At 46.2% G+C, this 18,487-nt stretch overlaps 1 long non-coding RNA gene across 1 annotated transcript; it reads right to left on the bottom strand.

The window, feature by feature from the left end:
* Nucleotides 1–1,736: 1,736 nt before the first annotated feature.
* On the bottom strand, nt 1,737–17,683 carry LOC132249315 (uncharacterized). The gene is made up of 3 exons (XR_009460728.1): nt 17,439–17,683; nt 10,063–10,129; nt 1,737–7,323 (listed from the first exon to the last, which is right to left on the bottom strand). It is a non-coding gene; the product is annotated as an uncharacterized LOC132249315 (long non-coding RNA).
* Nucleotides 17,684–18,487: the final 804 nt, after the last annotated feature.

The following is an 18,487-nucleotide window of genomic DNA, read 5'->3' as shown; positions in this document are numbered from 1 at the left end:
GAGCTCTTGTGGTGTTCTGGCAAGGTCCCAGAGGATTGGAAAAGGGCCAATGTGGTCCCCATTTACAAGAAAGGGAGAAAGGAGGCCCCGGGTACCTATAGGCCAGTTAGTCTCACCTGAGTCCTCAGAAAGACCTTTGAGAAAATTATCAAGGAATACATCTGCGGGTGCCCAGCATGGGAGGTAATGCTCAGGGGCAACCAACACGGGTTCGTTTCGGGCAGGTCCTGCCTGACTAACCTTGTTTCCTTTTACAACCAGGTCACCAAGTCCTTGGATGCGGGTGTTGAGGTAGATGTCGTCTACCTGGACTTCAAGAAGGCCTTTGACACTGTTTCTCACCACATTCTCATTAAAAAAAAAACTAGGTGACTGCGGCATTGATGCCTACACAATCAGATAGGTGGCAAATTGGCTCAATGGTCGCACCCAGAGAGTGGCAGTGGATGGGTCGTTTTCGACGGGGAGGGATGTGGGCAGTGGAGTTCCCCAGGGCTCAGTCCTTGGGCCTGTGCTATTTAACATCTTTATCAGAGACTCGGAGGTGGGCGTGGAAAGCATGTTGTTCAAATTCGCCGATGACACAAAGATGTGGGGAGAATGGGGACACTGGAGGAGAGGGACAGAATCCAACTAGATCTAGACAGGTTACAGAGGTGGGTGGATGAGACTCAGATGGAATTCAACACAGACAAGTGCAATGTGCTGCATCGAGGGAGAAGGAACCTGCAAGATACCTATAGGCTGGGAACACCCTTCTCAACATCACAGTGTCTAAAAGGGATCTTGGAATCTTTGCTGACTCCAGGGTGGACCTGAGCCGCCAATACGAGGAAGCAGTCAGTAAGGCTAACCACACCTTGTTGTGCATCTACAGATGCATCACTAGCAGGTCCAGGGAGGTGATCCTTCCCCTCTATGCGGCGCTGGTCAGGCCACAGTTGGAGTACTGTGTCCAATTCTGGGCTCCGTACTTCAAGAGGGATGTGGCTAATCTTGAAAGGGTCCAGAGGAGGGCCACTCGCATGGTCAGGGGGAAGCAGACCAGGCCCTACGAAGATAGACTAAAGGGCCTGAATCTATTCAGCCTCCACAAGAGAAGACTGAGAGGGGATCTGGTGGCCACAGGGGTGACCAGCAGAAAATAAGTGAGGTTCTGTTCCCTTGGCACCACCTGGGATAACAAGGAATAACAGCCACAAATTGATTGAGAGCAGGTTCAGGCTTGATATCAGGAGGCATAACTTTATGGTTAGGCCTGCCAGGCTCTGGAATGGACTCCCAAGGGAGGGGGTGCTCTCCCCTACCTTGGGGGTCTTCAAGAGGAGGTTGGATAGAAATCTGGCTAGGGTACTATGATCTCTGCACTCATTCCTGCCCAGGGCAGGGGGTCAGACTTGATGATCTGTTCAGGTCCCTTCTGGCCCTAGAAATTATGAAACTATGCTTGGGGCATGAGTAACTTTTCTTGTCTTTGGCACCACTTCTGATTTGCACTATGGCAGTGATTCTCAACCAGGGTGCCACAGTGGGGTGCTGTGAGATCCTTTTGAGGGTGTTGTTCAATATTAGCCCTGTTAAGCATGCAGATACTTGCACATGATTCTAAAGATTCATAGGAATTTCAAATAGAAATGCATGGTGTCATACATTCTGACCTGTTATGGCCTTTCTGAGTTCCTTGCAACAGAAGTATTGCTCTATTAATTTTCCGTAGTCAAAAAACAAGTGAAAGGCCAGAGCTGGAGTTTTCCAAGGGGTACCTTGAGTCTACAAATATTGAGAACCACTGCACTAGAGTAATGAGAAGAGAATTGCTCCCTTAACTGTAGTGTTTGATTTGTGTCTTATGGCATGTCTAAAAGACTAAAGATTTCTAATAAATGTAATTTCCTGCATGGATTTTGCTGTGTTGAATTTTCTAGCAATAATTTTCAGCCCTTTCTAGGTTCTAAGTGATCCCTCTCCTCTTTCAGAGAATATTCTCTTATCTTTCACCTCTCTGACCTTCTCAATCTTTCTTTCGGTCTTCATGCCTGCTGTACTTAAATTCTGCTTTTAACTTCCCCCTCCAACTATTTTCAAAGTATGGTCTCTCACTTCCTTTGCTTTCCAGCTCACTACTGTTTGTGCCTTCTGTCTACTCCAGAAAACTCAACCTTTGAGAATGCCACACATTACTTCAACACTTTCCTCCTTCCACACCTTCTCCTCCTGAAATAGATTAACATTTTACATCTTGGAAAGTCCTGCCTAATGGAATAGGAAGAAATGGTTAGGGATTAGGCAGTCTAGTTTCTCTAATCTATTTTAATTAAAAAGTTCAAAACCATATAGGAGTACCGCCACACCCAGATATGGGCTGAACAATTACGTGTATGAATGCAGACGCCAAATGCATCACAAAATATGTTTCCTTTTGATCATTACAGGAATCAGTTATAAAACTGTTTGGTGACACAAAATAGTAGTTCAACACAATCCATTCATTTATACGCTCCTTATGCTGCTATCCATCTTCTGCTGATGCTGCCATAGCATATTCTAGCTTTCTTCTTTACAGTCAGTTTAGTTCCTACTGTTCACCTTCAACAGTAGCACCGTTGTAAGTGCTAGTGTAGATTAAACAGTGTTTGTTAACCACAAGGTCATCTAGTATTGCTCTGTTCTACTTAACATACAGATGAGGGCTTTCAACACATTCTCATCCATGCAGGTGCAGGAGGCAGCTAAACACTACCATCTGCTCTCTGGCATTGAGTTTGTTGAGAGCGCCAGGGAAAAAAACCATGCATTTGGAATAAGATCTTGTAATAACTCATTGCCAAATAATGTTGTAAGAAGGACATGAGTGAATGTAAATCCAAGCAGAAGATAAGAGACGCCTTCCACTTCAGCAAGAGAAAAGGGATAAAACATTCAAGGCTTCTTCTGAAGGACTTTGAACCAATCTTGGTGGCCTGCAAACTAGAAAAAACTGCTTTATAGCAGTTAAAAGACATGCAGACTTTATTACTGCACTACTTCTGAAGCCTCTGTCAGTTTTCATGACCTACCATGCAAATACCACATTTTCAACTCAGACTGAACCTTGGCTAAATCTATGTTGGGTGTTAACTTTTCGTGAAGTGCTCCATCTTTTTGTTGTTGTTGTTGTTCATGAATTTAGGTTCCTGATCTGTTACTGTCAAAACAATTATTTTCATTTCAAATTTTGTCACTTCTTAATGAACTCCATTGCCCTAACTTACGTGGACATAAACATGCCTTAAGCTTGCTGAATATCTCAGTAGGCTTTGAGAAAGTCATGTTGCAAAACAAGAAGTTCCCTTTCAACATTTTCTTTTGGTGTATCAGAAATTAATAATTTTTATTATAGCTGGGCAGGCTGGAAAACATTCATGAAAAAGGGGCTTAATGATTTCTCTTAACTCTATATGTTATAGGTGCTGATTCAGGAAAGCAGATGAGCATAAATAAACCCACCCATATTCAGGGCACTATTTAAGCAGTGCTTTACTTAAGAGTTCAGAAATTATTTCCTGATGAGGGGTCACAGAGTATTATTATTTATACATCTACTTTGGTTTCCTACAGCTCAACTTTGATATTCTAAAATTACCATGAAACAAATAATTTAGTTGCCACATTAAGCTATTTTATAAAGTGCGTTCTGTAAACTGGCTAGGACAATCAGAAATCAGATACTCTTCTTTTTATTTCTGTGATCCTATAATCCCATTTCGCCTTCACATATTTAAATAGATTTTAATTGCAATTCCTTCTTATAGAAAGCAGCTATAAATCTGAGAATGAATGTAACCATAAGCCTAAATTACAGTGTAGAATTATATTTAATACAGCAGGTGATCATGTAGCTCCAAGTAGTAAGTGACTCAGGAAAGAAAGTCAGTAACAGAACAGAGAGTTTATTTGGAAACATTTTCTCTCTGTGTGTTGTCCATTTAGTTTGGAAGAGACTTAATAATACCATAATTTAGGCTTGGTTTCATAAACACAGCTTTGGCTTTCACTCTCCTTCCCTTTTTCCTTACTTCACATTTTCCAGGCATTTCCTGCCAAGCTACATTTACTTTTTCAAAGCAGATTACTGCCAGCTATCTCCTGGTTTCCCTTACACTAAGTCCCTTCAGGCACCATAGCAGTTCTTTTGAGCTACTCTCCTTTGAACTGTGAAGCAGCAAAATAGAAACCCCAGAGTTTTAGGAACTGGGATTTTGGCAGTACCTTGCTCATGTCATAAATCGAACTGACAATAAATCACTAACTATTATTTCATATGTCCTGAACTGAAATGCATATTGACTTTGGAAAAGTCCTTTTTCTTTGTATCCTTCTGAATTTTCACATGTTCTTTGACTGTCCAAAATTTAGTTGGCAAATTTCCTTTGGGCGTACAAAGGAAATTGCCTTAGTTTTTTGTATGTGCTTATTACTTTTATGGTGCCTCTACGTAACAATTAATTAAAATTCTTAAGTGTTTCTCCTACTTCATCCTAATATTTAAATGAAGCAAAAGGAGCAGGTCTGACTTACTGACTTAATTTTGTGTCCCTCTGCATCTGACTTGAAAACAAATATGCAATGTAAGACCATAGGATATTAAATGATGTATGGTGCATAATAACATGTGATAATGAGATGCTGCAAAGTTTGCCTAGCTGAACTGTAAATAAAATAATCATAGATATATAAAAGACAAGATAGATTAGATCAATATTTCTAAAAAGTAAAAAGAAAACATTGGGCAGGGCTGGTTGGCTACGTGGCAAGATTTGTGGCCACAGGTTGCAAGAGGTCTATGCATGGCCATACATATGTTAGCCTTTTTGTTTGTTCTGGTTTGGGGTTTTTTTATATATATCTGGGACAAGAAAATTAAGAAAATCCTAAAGAAATGATCCTTTAGTTGCTGACCTACCTCTCAAGCCAACCGGGATACCTTTTCACACAAAATGACAGGCCAGAGTTGATGCAGGGTTTTTAACTCATGAGAATGAGGAAATTGATATTAAGTGGCATGTCCAGTTCTGCTGCTGGCCTGGGATGTCTCACTACTGTGAGTTCTTGGCCTGGAGTGGAGATATAAAGCAATGGTCTACTACATTTTCCTGTCTGGTACAAAGCTAGGCTTCTTGGGGCTGGAAATTCTGCTGCTTGGGACAAGTCAGGAAAAGGAGAAATTCCACTCTGCTTAAAAAAAAAATCTCCCTGTTCCCCAAGGATTCTATTGTCTTCTAATGCCTCAAATGTAAAACTTAGGGGAATGTCCAGAAACTCCACATGTCACACGTCAGATAGCGTAGTTGATATGAAACAACTTCTGGCACTGTAGAAATGACAAACAGAAGGCTGGTTGTGCAGCTAAGTTTGGTTCCAAGCTTGGAAAATGTTCAAAAACATGATTGGGTTGTCAGAAATTCAATATAAAAATGCTTTCTTTGCATGGCTGGCTGTGTGAATGATATTTTGGTAACAGATGTGATCACTGAAGGCATTGTAGAACATCATGTTTGCAAATGCTGCTAAATGATAAAGTGACAGTGTTAACATTTGTGTAAACTGCACACTCAAGAAAACCAGGACCTTACCAGAACTGGCAAATGCCTGAAATGATGTGGTCAAGAAAAGATTTCTCTTACAAGCATGGCCAATCTGGATGTCGCACACAGCTGCTGTTCTGATCTTAGACATCATTGAAGCAAAGATTGCTGATCCAGGCTGAGCTGACATTTTGTGGATGGGGAAAAATATTCCCCAGAACGACACAGCTGACCTGATTCTTGATTCCCATGTCAAGAAACAAAATGTGAACCTAGATCAAAGAGAGAAATTGCTAGTTCCCTATCTTACTGTGCAAGTTAGTACTCATTGACAATTAGAAAGTGGCTTTTTGACAGATAATATGGGCTGAATGTGGGTTTATTCAGCCCTCAAGAAAAGCACTCATCAAAGTCCATTAGTACTGCTGTTAACATACTTAATCCTGCATCTATTGAAGTCACTACAGTCCTTCTGTTGACTTTTGTGCACTTTGGATTAGGACTCAAGTAAGATTTGCTTACAATAATATCAGATATTCCAAGTATCAGTTTGTGACATTTCCAGGGAATAGCTATATTTGCACTGAAAGCTTGAACAAGGAGGGAGGAAGGAAGGACATATAGACAGGTGGACAGATGGACTTTCAAAACTTTATAAAAATATCAAAAACAAATGGGCTCCCAGGGCACATCCAGATGAGCCTGCACGTGCCTCTTGCCACATCTCAAAGCAGTTTGAGATGTGGCAAGAGGCAAACTGGGAACAAAACAACCTTCTCCATACTGCATATTAGATTTTGATTTAATTTTGATTTGATTTTTCAGTGGGTTCAAAATTAGGTATCAAAAAACAAACAAACAACCCCAGAAAAAAAACGGAGCAAGGTTCAGGATCATGCCTTGAGGTAACCAGAGACTCAGGTCTTCCACAGAGATGCTTTGATAGCTGGCCAGAGCATCTCCATGCCTGCCCCTTGCCTCGATACTGCGGCATGTTGCCTACCCATGCTGGACAACAGTGATGCAGGCTGCAGTGACCTGGACCCGAGCTCCGTTCCAGGTAAGTAAGGGGCTGGGGGGGCTGAAGAAGTGGGGAGGGGGCCTGTGAGGGTGTGGGAGACTGTGGGGGAGCAGCTCAGGAGGGATGGGTCCACTGCCTGTAGGGCCCACATGCCCCCCTGCACAGTCCCAGACCCAGCCCCCTCCCCCTGCACAGCCTACAGCTCACCAGCAGCAGCAGCCATCAGGGTGCTCAGGGCCTCCTGGAACAGCCCCCACTGCGTGGTGTGGGGCAGCGTCTGGCAGTGCAGCTCAGCCCTGGCTATCTGGCACCCGACGCTGCCTGTGCCATGTCATGTGGGCCTGGCCCAGCTTGACGCAGCGTTGTGCACCTTTGGGCAGCTCTGGGATGCTCATCCTGGCACACGGGACCCCACACTGCTCATTGGGACTGCCTGTCATAGCTAGCCAGGTCCTGCATGCACAGGCCCCGCGCGCCATTGGGCCAGGTTGGTTCCATGCACACAGGACCCAGCCTGGTGGGCTGACCATTTCGAGCTGGTTTGCCAAAGTTCTGGTTAAGATTTTGTAGTCAGTGCACACAACTGCAAAATATCAGTTTCCAGTTCTTAATGTTACCAAGATATCCTTTCTTGGGCAGACATGAGAACTGCTTCTTGGTAACTGACTGGTAGGATCCCATCTTCAAGGCAGCTGTGAACAGCTCCATGTGAAAGCTAATGGCAGAACTTGGCAGGGTCTAGAAGGAAGGAAGGAAAAGAAAAGAAAGGAATAAATAAGTTTTCTGGTACTCCAAACTAGCTTTTATCTACAGAAATATGGGCAAGTTATAAGATGATAGTTTGGGAAAGAAAATTAAAATGGGCCTGTGAAGAATGTTTAAATATATAGTTATTCATGAACCCAAAAATGGTTCTAGGAAAAGGATTATTATAGTCAACAGGATAGTGTTGGTGGGATACAGCTGCCTAAAATACCTGATGAAATAGTCTGGTCTCCTAGGTAAATTCATTGTGAATGCATGTTCTTTTTTCAGTGAAGGAAAAAATCTATTTCCATACATTCTAAACTAACCAGAAGAAGCGAAACCCTTAATTTGTATTTCATTTTTGTGATGTTTGTCATGGCACAGTGCAAGTTAATGCAAGGACAGTGAATCAGAGTTGAATCTGAGTGGTAAGGATAACTGGAATTATATTTTTTCAAAGCAGCAAAGGAAAAAGGATACAACTGAAATATTTTAAAATATTAAAGGCAAAAAATAAAATATCATTTAAATCTCTTCAAGTAGTTTTAAAAAGAAAAATGTACTTAACACCACAACCACCACCAGACTGGATGTATTTGTCGTTAGTTCACTGACTTTGCCTGATTTCAAGACTTTGGAGATCACACAAACTCCTACTAAAGTAAGAAGACACTTTTGAATGTATGGCAGTTTTGAAAACCAAGCACAGATTCTGCATGAATATCTGAGTGCCTTATAACAGGATGTTGAACAACATGAGTAACACCTCTCCCATGCTTGCTCTTCTCAGAATAAAATCTACAAGTAGTCCCCGACTTATGACTTTTTGACTTACGACCTTTATAAATTTACACCTTTTTTTGAGGTTCCAACACCGGTTTCAACTTTATGACACTGAACATAGCTGCCTCCAACTGGTAAGTCTGTTGTGGTGGGGGGAGGGAAGGGGTGTGGAGGGGCAGATAAACGTCCCTGCAGTGAGGGAGGGATTGGGGCTGGGGTAGGGGCTAGGACAGGGGCTGGGGCAAGCACTGCCCAGCCAGGGTGCTGGGAGGACATGGTGGGGTGGGGCATGTACAACTGCATCTGCGTGGGATGGGGTGGGGGGGGGGCAGGGCTGTGCTCCAGGCAGGCAGCGCTGGGAGCGGGGGCTATGCCCTCCTGCTACTCACCCAGCCGGGCCAGGCTAGGCTGGGCCAGGATGGGGGGTGTGGGACAGAGCCTCTGCACTGCCTCTGGACGATCTGGGGGCATGTGCCCCTGCCACGCCCTGCCACCGCTCACCCAGCCTGGGCAGAGTGGGGTGGTGGGGTGCAGGATAGAAGCACGGGGAGGCTGAGGAGTCTCCTGCCACTGCGCGACGCTTGTCTGGAGGTAGCGCAGTGGCTCTGTCCCATGCCCCCCCACCCTGGCCCTCTCTCACTGTGGGGCCGTTGATCTGCGCCCCCACGCCCCTTCCCTTCCCCCACCACAACAGACTTACCAGGTGGAGGCAGCTGTGTCCAGCATCGTAAAGGAACCAATCCCCCATTGATAACATTATTCCTATGGGAAAATTGGTTCTGACTTATGACATGTAGACTTAAGACATGGTTTTCAAGAACCAATTGCATCTTAAGTCTGAGGACTGCCTGTGCTCAGAAATATACATATGTTGCTATATGCTTATGTAGAAAGGCAAAGCACTGATTTAAATGCCTACATACTATTTTCAGAGCTTAAGTTTAGGTTCCTGTTTTTAGCACTTCTGGCCAGGATTTTCAACAATGAACACTTTCAAGGAAATTCAAATAAACCCAAATAGCCTGATTATAACCTCATTTGCACTGGGTTTTACACTGGTGTAACTCCACTGAAGTAAAGTTACCTTTGCTATTCCGCAGTCAAAATCAAACTTTGGATATTAGTAAAAAGTTTGCCTTGAGTCAAAGGAGAAGTGTTTACACTGGCACATCAAAGGGCAGAATATTCCTCCAATGGAGATAGGTGGTGGGAATTCTATGAGATGAAAAAGCTAGACTAGGTAGGCAACTGGACTTGGTGGCCAGATGAATTCCTTTATTATTAAATTGTTACTGTCTGACATGTAAGCATTTGTCTGTTTATGACAGTACTAATATTACTTGACCCATGCTCTTAAATTAATTTAGAAACTCCAGGAAAGTCCTCAACCACATTGCTTTCAATTCTTATCTATTACTGCATATTTGCTCATTTGCTGAATGTTACTACTTCCAGCTTTGCTCATTGTAAAGTGTTAAATCAAAAAGAAAACAGGAAAGAATTCATCATTTCAATAATTCATGGAAAATAAGCTGAAAGTATGATATTTGAGACATATGTGAGCACAGATCTCAGACTGCTATTATTATCCAATGCTGGAATCATGGACCTGGAACATATGCTTAAAATATTACTAAACCTCTTATGAATACCTTTTCAGTAGAAATTCAATAATCTGTTGAAATAAGTAGGCATAGAAAATTATGGTATAATTGAAGTTATTTAATTGCCTGATACATCCTTTAGTTGATATCCTGAAACAATATTGTTAGTATTTAGTGTAACATTTCTGTAATAAAATGCTAAATTTATTGGGTGATGGGACAATATTCCATTTTGTGAAATATAACTGGCAGCTGGAAACATGAAATAAAGTATCACCAGCCATCTTTTGCTGTACCTTACCTATCATGTAATATTAAAACTGTGTTTCTTTGGAATACTTACAGACTGCTAGAAAGTCAGCTCCTCCTTTAACTTCACACTCTTTATTTTTAATATATTATAAAGGATTCTAGTAAAAAGGGAAATGGAAAGGCAAAATGTAATATCACTGTTAAGATAAATAAAACTGTGTTTAATAAATATAAGAATGCAAATAAGCAGTCAATGTTTAGAAAGAGTACTTTACTATTTCAGCCAGAATATTGTTATATAAATACTAATAATATATACATTGCAGAGGCATGGTTGAACTTGTAACAAGACTTTATGTCACCTCCCTTGTCCTCTGTCCATCAACCCATCTCCCTAGTCCTTAGCCTAGCCCTCTTAGCAATATGAACAGCATCCTGATAGAGAGATGTTTCCTCATTCTCTTCCTCCAAAATCTGACTCCCCTCCACCCACACACCCTCAGTTTATACCTAGTGAAGTATTGTAATGCATAAGATTCAGTCCTGGATCAGTAACAGTTTTTACCAATGGAAAAAAATTCTCACAGCTTCAAAGTCCTTTATTTCAAATCATGAAGAGATAACAACAGCAGTCATACAGTTGCAAAGGCTTTGCTTTCCAGTAGCATCCAGCACTCCTTTTTACCCCTGAATGAATCAAATATTAAAATTTAAAGCTCTAGCATAATTTTTCAAAAGTGTGACACAACTATAGTAGGGGATGCTATGGTTTCCTCTAAACACTACACAATGGGCACGTCTACACATGCAATTAATTTATCATAATAAACTCTGGTGCATATTGTGCTGGAGTTTATTGCTCCTGGGTGACACATTTACACATGTGCTTAGGACTGTAGCATGTTGAGCTAAGTCATAGATTTCATAGATTTCATAGACATTAGGGCTGGAAGGGACCTCGGAAGATCATCAAGTCCAGCCCCCTGCCCAAAGGGCAGGAAGTCAGCTGGGTTCATAGGAACCCAGCAAGATAAGCATCCAGTTTGCTCTTGAAGGTGTTCAATGTAGGCACTTGAACCACCTCCGGTGGCAGGCTGTTCCAGACCTTGGGGGCTCAGATAGTAAAGAAATTCTTCCTTATGTCCAGCCTGAAACGGTCTTGTAGTAGTTTATGACCATTCGACCTAGTTGTCATCCCTTGGGGTGCTCTGGTGAACAAATGTTCCCCCACATACTGGTGGTCACCCCTGATAAACTTGTAGGTGGCCATCAGATCACCCCTGAGTGCGCTTTTCCAGGCTAAAGAGCCCCAGGGCTCTCAGCCTGTCATCGTAGGGTCTGCTTCCCTGACCTCTGATCATGGGCGTGGCTCTTCTCTGGACTCTCTCAAGCTTCTCCACATCCTTTTTGAATTGTGGAGCCCAAAACTGGATGCAGTACTCCAGCTGCAGCCTCACTAAAGCCGAGTACAAGGGGAGAATGACGTCCCGGGATTTGCTTGAGAAGCATCTATGGATGCAAGCCAGCATTTTGGTTGCTTTACTAGCCGCAGCATCGCACTGCAGGCTCATGTTCATCTTGTGGTCAATGATGACCCCCAAGTCTCTTTCTTCCATAGTGCTAGCCAGAATAGCAGTGCCGAGCCTATAAGGATGCTGCGGGTTTTTCTTCCCAAGGTGGGGAACCTTGCATTTATCAGCGTTGAACACCATCAGATTCTCGTCCGCCCACTTGCTGAGCCTGTCCAGGTCAGCCTGGATCACCCGCCTGTCTTCTGGTGTGGATGCTTTGCCCCAAAGTTTGGTGTCATCGGCGAACTTGGCCAGTCCGCTTCTGACTCCAGTGTCCACATCATTAATGAAGATGTTGAACAGTATGGGTCCAAGGACAGAGCCTTGGGGGACCCCAATGGTCACAGGACACCACGATGAGTGACTTCCATCGATTACTACCCTCTGGGTCTGACCCCGGAGCCAATTTTCCAGCCAGTGGATCGTGGAGGACCCAAGGCAACAATTGGCCAGTTTCTCCAAGAGGTGATCATGGGAAACCAGATCAAAGGCTTTTTTGAAGTCAAGAAAAATGACATCAATCTCTTCTCCCTTGTCCAGGTGATAGGTCACCTGGTCGTAGAAGGAAATGAGATTGGTCAAGCAAGACCTACCCGCAACAAACCCGTGCTGGCTATCCCTTAAGATGTTGGCATTGGCCAGTCCATTAAGGATGGCCTCTTTAATAAACTTTTCTAAGATCTTCCCCGGGATAGAAGTCAGGTTGATGGGCCTATAGTTAGCCGGATCCACTTTCCTCCCTTTCTTGAAGATAGGCACCACATTGGCCTTCTTCCAGTCTTCAGGCACTACACCAGAGCGCCAAGAGTTTTCAAAGATCCGTGCTAGAGGCTGGGCTATGATGCTTGCCAGCTCCTTGAGTACCCTGGGGTGAAGATTGTCAGGGCCGGCTGACTTGAAGGTATCCAGCTTCTCAAGATGTTCCTTCACGAAGTCATCATCAATGGAGGGCAGGGGATCACCCTCACCCGGACTTCCCTGTCCCGTAGCAGGCATGGGCATCCCATGGGACTGATGAAAGACCGACACAAAGTACCTATTAGGTTGGCTTTTTCCTGGGCGTCAGTTGTCAGTTGCCCCATCTGGTTCAGCAGGGGTCCAACGTTGCCCCTGCTTTTCCTCCAGCTCCCCACATATCTGAAAAAAGGACTTTTTATTGTCCTTGATGCTCAAAGCTAGTTGGAGTTCAGTTGCAGCCTTGGCTTTCCTGGTCTGCTCCCTACAGGACCGGACCAGTGCAGAATAATCCTCCTTGGAGGTGACTCCCATCCTCCATCCTTTGTAGGCCTTTCTTTTTAGCCTCAGGAGGTCTGCTAGGGCCCTGGAGAGCCAGGGGGGCTGCTGTGCCCTCTTGCTGCCTTTCCTCCAAGATGGAATAGACTTAGTTTGTGCATTGAGGATCGCTCCCTTGAGGAGCAACCACTCTTCTTGAACTCCCCTCTCTCCGTGGTCATGGTCCCTTAGGGCCTCACTGACAAGCCTCCTGAGCTTGTCAAAGTCAGCTTTCCTGAAGTCAAGGACTTCCATGTTGCTGACTGACTTGCCAGCTTTTCAGCAGATGGTGAAGGTGATCAGCTCGTGATCGCTGTCACCCAGCTTCCCATCAATCACTAGGTCACCGACTAGGTCATCCCCAGTAGCCAGTACCAGGTCGAGCAGTGCTTTGCCTCTCGTTGGCCCATAAACTTCTTGAGTTAGGTAGAGGTCATCCACGCACGAGAGGAAGCTTTGCGACCGCTCAGATTTTGCTGAGTGATCCTCCCACGAGATGTCCGGGTAATTGAAGTCACCCATGACAACCATGGTCCTGGAGCATGCGGCCTCAGCCAGTTCCCGGGCAAACTTCTGGTCAAGCTCAGGACTTTGGGTGGGAGGTCTGTAGTAGACTCCCACCATTGTGTCCCCTGTGCTGTGTTCCCCATGGATTTTAACACAGAGGGTCTCCAGCTGTCCACCCTGGTCGTCAATATCGGCTTGCAGGGACGTGTAGCTTTCTTTAACATAGAGAGCTACACCCCCACCCCTTTTCTCTACATGATCCCTCCTGTACAAGGTATAGCCATCTATACCCGTGGTCCAGTCATGGGTGGAGTCCCACCAGGTCTCCGTTATCCCTATGACATCATAATTATTTGCATTGAGCAGGAGGATAAGTTCCTCCTGCTTATTCCTCAAGCTCCTGGCATTTGTGTATAGGCAAGCAAGTGCCCCCTGGGGGGCTCCTTCCTTACCCACAGATTTTACCAGGGCTGGGGCAGGGGTGGGCTCCCTTAAGTGCCTTGAACTGCTGGCTTTGCAAGGATTGCTCAGTGGGCCAGCAGTGGCGGTAGTGCCTCCGTCCCCCAGCGGGCTTAGTTTAAAGCCCGATGCAGCAGGTCAGCCAGTCTGGCTGAGAAGAGCCTCCTCCCTAGGGGAGAGAGGTGGAAGACATCTCTTCCCAGCAGCTCGCTGCCTCTCTTGCCAAAGAGCGGGCTGTGGTCATGAAAGCCAAAGCCTTCCCAACGACACCAGCGCCACAGTCTTTGGTTGACCACGTGGATCCTCTTCTCCCTCCTCGGCCCATAGCCTGAGACTGGGAGGATCGATGAGAGCACCACCTGTGCCCCCAGACCCTTTAGCCCTGCTCCCAAATCCCTGTAGTGCCTCATGACCCGGCTGGGAGCGCTCCGATCCTTGTCATTGGTGCCCACATGAATAAGGAGCATGGGATAGTGGTCTGTGGGTTTGAGGAGCTCTGGGATCCTCTCCGCAATGTCCCAGATGCGGGCCCCTGGGAAGCAGCAGACTTCCCGGGCTAAGGGGTCGGAGCGGCAATCTGCCGCTCCGACCCCTCAGGAGAGAGTCTCCCACAACAAACACCTTACGTTTTGTCTTGGGGAGAGCAGGGGTGGGAGCTGCAGTTGGGTCCATGTTGCCTGCTGGAGCTGGCAACTCAGCAGGCTCTGCTGGAGTGGCAAGAGGTGCATACCTGTTGCTCAGCTCCGGCGGGGCAGGGGCCTTGGTGCGGCGGGCCTTAGGGCCCTTGACTACCATGGTCCATGCCCCTGGCTGGACAGAGCGGGAGGTCCCCGAGTCCCCCTTTGGCCTGGAAAACAGCCCCAGCTGGCAGGGGGCCCCAGGGGAGATGCTTTAGCTCAAAAGCACATCACCACCATGTTCTGCACGTTGATGCACGTTTCGCTGCTTATACAACTGCACGCAGTTCAGCACAGTGTGCATCAGCTCATGTGCAGATAAACTCTGATAAAGTCTGCTCCAAAGCAATGGATCTCTGGCGTGTCGCAAGACAAAAAGGTATGTGTATAAATGCCCTATAAGACCATGTGATATATAACTCCAGATAATCAAAGAAGAAAATTTTGACTGTGTTCAGAAGCTTCTTTCTGTTGAATAACTTTATCATTCTAGGATTCTCAGCCTTTCAAATCTGTTATAGCCATGACAGTCCAGAAAGTGTACAAGGGCCAAGGATTTTTTGTGGATCCACTGCATAGTTGGGAGAGGTGTTAGGCAAGCTTCAGGCATCAGGTGCCCTTCCTCACCCTTTCAGACTTGTTCATACTAAATTTTGTCATTCTGTATACGGTTGTTATTGAATGTGCATGAGATGGAGACTTTGTACTATATACTAATACATTTATTTTTAGAGTGTGATGTTGGATGCAAATTTAGCAAAAGTACTGTTTTTCCTTTGCTACTGATCTACATGGTTTAAAATACATTTCCTAGAGTGACTGAAAATTTGTTTGTACAATAGGGTAGCACTTCAACTGTGTGGCATTTTTACTCCACTGTTCTGCAGTTTGTATATGTTGCCTTTGTTACTGCTGTAAATCCTATGAAATGCTTGATATCATCAACTGTCAAAATAATTGACTCATAATCAAATCTGTATGATGGACCTTACTTGTGAATGAGTCCTATAAGGTAGCTCATGAAAAATGGCATTGGAAGAATTCTTACGATGTGGCCAGGGCTGGCAAGGCTGGCAACTCAGCACAGCCCTCCCTGTTGGTGACAGCAGTCAGCTGTGCCTGGTATCCTCAGCCCATGAGGTGTGCTGTGCAGGTGCCCAGCCAGCATCCCCCTCCCCCCCGCACCAAAGGGGGAGCTGGTGTTGCTGGTGGCTGGCAGTGTCATGGCTGACCATGCCTTGTGTCTAGCCCTGGGGCTGCACAGGTGGCAAGGCAGGCACTAGCCAGGGCTCCTTGAACTGCTGGTGGAAACTGAAGCTGGGGAGCTGGGTGGGACAGAGTGTTGCATGCTCAAGAGTCCCAGTGATGTGTCACTGGAGATACCAGGCTTGGGCGAGGGCGAGGGCAGGCTGCCCATGCTGATGTATACTGCACATCTGTGGCCTGGGTCCTGGGGTGCCATGAAAGTGGTCAGTTGCTGCATAAAGGGCATGGACTTATGGGCACGGACTTATGGGCACAACCGGACCAACAATTGTGGTCAGTCACAGTGAACCACTGTGCCCACAAGGCCTTCAAGATACCAACCCCCCCGCCTCACTTTGTACATATTTTGCATAGGGAAAAGGGTTTTTTAGTGTTGTTGGATGGGGTTGGAGAGATTCTGTTTTGGGGAGGGAGGGAGAAGGGTTTGTGTGATGTTAGGGGAATAAAGACTTGTTCTTCTGACACGTGTGTGCAGTGAATGTGATGCTGGGGGTGGCCAGGGGGGTAAGGGGTCCATGGATAGCACGGCAGGTAGGCTAGAGGAGGGTGTGCAGAAGGAGGTGGTCAGCTAAAGCCTCCCACACCCAGTGCCCTGGTCCCCGCTGGTGGGTGCATGGCTCTCCTGGGGCCTCAGCAGGGGGGACATAGGACAGCAGTGGGTGGCCAGGCAAGCAGTCACTGCATGTGGGGGAGCTGGGCATGGCAAGACAGCCCTGGGCCACATGGCAATTGACGTAGCAGGCCAGCAGGGCCAGTCCAGCGGATAGCAGAAGTGAAGCCCATCACCACCAGGGGCATGGGCTGGAGCAGCCATAGCATGGGGAGGTAGAATGGCCAAAGAGAGAGCTGCTGTGTGCTGTCCCTGCACTTGGCATACTGCTGCTAGGCAAGAAAGGGACTTGCCAGAGAGCAGAGAGCGGGGGTGGCTTTTGAAGATGGTTGCCAGGAGGCCTGTGTGAAGTGAATAATATTCATTTCGGATTCAGATTCAGCCAATTTGGGGGATAATGATTTGATTCAGTGATTCAGATCACTGTCCTGAATCGATTCGGCCGAGTCTGATTTGGATATTTTGGCCACCGCTGATTCAGCCGAATTTCTGAATCAGCCCCATCTCCTGCCCACTCTCCCAGCCCCGTCAATGCCTGCCACAGCCAACACCAGCTCCCAGCTCTTTAAAAAAAAAGCCCGGCACTCACGAGCTCCTGCCAGGCAGGGGGTGAACCCTGCTGCCCCCCACTGCCCTATGCTGCATGGGGGGGCTCTGCCATTAGCCCCCAGAAGCCCCAATGGCTGCTACAGCAACCAGTGAGTGTGGGGCTTTAAATAATTTTTTTTTTTTTAAGAACCAGGAACTGGGGCCAGGTGGGGGAGCCATGGGGGTGCTGGGAGAGTGGGTGGGGGTTGGGGGGCTTGTGACAGAGCCCCTCCCACAGTATGGGGCAGTGGAGGAGAGGGGATTGTCCCGTCCCCCCTCCCCCCACCTTGGCAGCAGCCAGTGAATGGTGGCTTTTTGTTTGTTTGTTTTTAAAGAACTGGGAGCTGGGGGCAGGTGGGGCAGCCATGGGGGTGGGGCTGGGAGAGTTGGTAGGGGTCAGGGGGTGCTCAGGGAGGCTGGGGGAGCACGCAAGGTATGGGGCCTGGCAGGGGTCCCTCCATGGTCCCTTCTCACCTCCTCCAGCCCCCCACCCCCCGCCCCCGCACCTCCTACTTACTAGCACAGAGTCCGGGTCTAGGTCCCTGCGGCAGCAAGCAGGACTGCCCAAATTGCCGAACTTCTCTGAATCATTTCTGAATTGATTCAGAGAGCTTTGAATCGATTTGGACCTTTTAATTGGTCTCCTGATTCAATTCAGATTCGGCGATTAGGCTGGCAAATTGCATCGAATATCCTCTGAATCAAATCAACACCCAAAGCTTCACACAGCCCTAGTTGCCAGGCACTGGTAACTGCAGCCAGAGCCTAGAGCTCCCCCTGGTGGCAGCAGGGGTCCATTGCAGGGCTGCAGGAAACTGGGTGTAAATCTTTTCCCTAATCCCTGCATGTGTAGATGCTTGCCTGAAAGGGCTTACACCAGATTAAATTCAGGCCAGAGAAAATACATGTGTAGATGTGCCCAGATGAATCTTTCCTTTAATTTGCTATCAGTCACAGTAAAGCTGCCTTCCCTGCCCCTTGGAGTAGTTTAGACTATACTTTATTTTCAACTACATAAACCAGATCTAATCATATTTTTCATTTGGGAATGGAATAGAATATTGAATATCAAGGATGAAACTTACTTTTCCTATATATAAATGTGATTACTTGGGTTTTATGCTGCTGGAGGGAAAGGGTTTAGGAATTTACTGCATTACATAATAGCTACAAGATACCCATTAAGGTTTTAATACTGAGGAGGGAGGATAGCTGGGAGAACCCATCATCTAAAGGTATGTACAGAAGATACATTTTTGGCATGATGAGGCCCCCAAATGTGCTCTTTAGCTGTAACATAACAAATGTTCACACCTGCAGAGTGCTTTTAAGACAGCTGATCACATGAAAATATGGCCCTCATCTAATGCACTATGAGAAGGAGGCATTCAGGTTCCCTGTGATGAGTAATTTCAGGCACTTCAACCTGCATCCCATGGAGCTTCACAGGGCTAGGTTAGTGAGCATGGGCTCACCCAGCCCCAGTGCTGTCACGGACAGGAGACAGGAAAACTGTTTTTCTCCCTAAGCTGCTAGGTTGGGGGGGGGAGGGGAGCCCCTAATGCT

Source organism: Alligator mississippiensis, chromosome 3 (genome assembly GCF_030867095.1).
Source record: "Alligator mississippiensis isolate rAllMis1 chromosome 3, rAllMis1, whole genome shotgun sequence".
NCBI classification, from domain to species: domain Eukaryota; kingdom Metazoa; phylum Chordata; order Crocodylia; family Alligatoridae; genus Alligator; species Alligator mississippiensis.
Note: the sequence above shows the minus strand (reverse complement) of the source record. Positions and strands in the feature narration are given on the sequence as shown.